Source organism: Dendroctonus ponderosae, unplaced genomic scaffold, assembly GCF_020466585.1.
Source record: "Dendroctonus ponderosae isolate FM_Combo_2020 unplaced genomic scaffold, Dpon_F_20191213v2 Dpon_F_20191213_7, whole genome shotgun sequence".
Lineage (NCBI taxonomy): Eukaryota > Metazoa > Arthropoda > Insecta > Coleoptera > Curculionidae > Dendroctonus > Dendroctonus ponderosae.
Window position 1 is genome coordinate 1,761,530 of NW_026018916.1, and position 1,805 is coordinate 1,763,334.

The 1,805-nt window shown below is 46.0% G+C and overlaps 2 protein-coding genes across 9 annotated transcripts in view; one reads left to right on the top strand and one right to left on the bottom strand.

Moving 5' to 3' along the window:
- LOC109540182 (syntaxin-binding protein 5) overlaps positions 1–1,805 on the top strand; it is a gene marked incomplete at its 3' end in the record, with an annotated part of 66,847 nt that overhangs the window by 63,619 nt on the left and 1,423 nt on the right.
- The window catches only part of LOC109540148 (neuropathy target esterase sws), a 43,783-nt gene that overhangs the window by 6,487 nt on the left and 35,491 nt on the right, over positions 1–1,805 (bottom strand). The gene's annotated exons all lie outside the window — the stretch shown is intronic.

Here is a 1,805-nt window from a genome sequence, read left to right on the forward strand (position 1 = left end):
ACAAAACGACGATCATTTTCCTAATTTCATAAACCACAGAAGACTGTATTTTTTCCAACATAACCCCCCCCTGAATTTAAAACTGGATCCGCCCCTGTTCATGATCTTCATATCTGATGCAACTACGGGGTTTTTCTGGCTTGAACATGTTTGGTGCATGCGATCACCGTAGGTATTAAAACTGGCTCAGATCGCTACTCCGTGTATGTTACAGCCAAAGTGAGCAACTGTATCGATACGCAAAAAGTTAGCGTCTTAAGGGGGCGCAAATATATACAACGCGACGCGCCCAGCTAAATCTACAGTGGAATTGGCCTAAATTAGCTTGGAACGCGCGCCCAAGTCGGCTTCAAAAAGTGTCCCTGCCGTGTGGTTGGAATAGAAGCGCTCTAACATGGAACTAAGTGGTCTAGTTTGCAGCTTTTTACCCCATCGGACTGGCTTGACGAGGGCGCTGCACGGCACTGAAGGGCCCCCGGAAGATCGCCAAAGCCACCCCATGCAAAGTCAAAACGCACCCTTTGTAATCTTCTAGGAAACACACGAGGATTAGTTCACAGGATTCACACGCGCTTATACTTACAGTGTCTTAATTTGGTCCCTGATTTCACGGTACAAACCAAACAAACCAAAGCGAACAGAACATAAAAAGCACAAATCAACGCGAACTTCTTTCACAGAAGTTTACAAATCAAAAATATTCAACCAGCTCAAGGAGTCGATATTAGGGTACATCTAGGGTGACCATCCGTCCCGCACAGGGCTCAAAAAAATACTCCAAAGGAGATTTTGCTTGCGCTAGTTTGACTGGCTTGAAAACAAGCTTCTTTGGCTAACAATGGCCACCCTGCCCACTTGCCCACTAGCTACGCATCAATATTAAAACAGTATATCTAAAAACGCTAACATATAGATATCAATAAGCCAAAGATTCGCTCTAAAAGATGCAAAAAGCGTCTGCTTAGTGCGACTCTTGGACCCGATAAGCTGTGGTGTCAGTCCGGAACAGTAAGGGCAAGTGAAATGGATTCTGTACAAAACCATAAAGTTCGATATGGAAACTGCAGCTCATCAGCCAAAGGCTTGACGCCGGCACTTTCCATATCAAACATGTAAACTTCGCCGAAATGAACTCCGGGCAACAAAAGCTATAATGACTCAATGTGGGCAAACTGATGAAGCTGAAGATGGACATCCCAACCAACACCAGTCTAACAATTAGCCAATCAAAAACCTCTAAGAATCCCAAATCCACAGCGTCAAATTAAAGACTTACTGAAACGCCTCATGAAGTTCCCGGTAAACGACGGCTGCGGACTGGTAAGCATGTCCTCCTTATCCCTCAAATCTCTCAGCGTCTGGCCCTCGTTTCTCAGCGATTTTACATTGGGCACGGACAGCAATCGTTCGCCCTCTTTTCTCGATTTCTTTCGCACGCCCCTCGGCGGTCTTATCGGCCCACTGTACTCGTCCAACAGATCTAAATTGTCCGGTCGGATTGCCGAATTCTGATTGGCAAACGACTCGAAATCGGCATCAATATTCTCGTCCATTTCGGGCGACATTTGCCCGGAGGACAGCTCGCTTTGCGTGTGGTTTTCCTGCACTTGCGTAGGGCTTTTGACTCGGCTGAACTGTTCTACCTGTCAACCCTTCGGTTACTAACATGGCCAGCACACGATTTACGTTGTTTGATAATGGAACAGTCGCTATTTTTTCTGAATTACTGAATGTTCGTGACCAAGGGCTTATTGCAGAGTTGTACCAAGAGGAAGCTCACACGCTCCCTGGTTCATTTCTTCAAA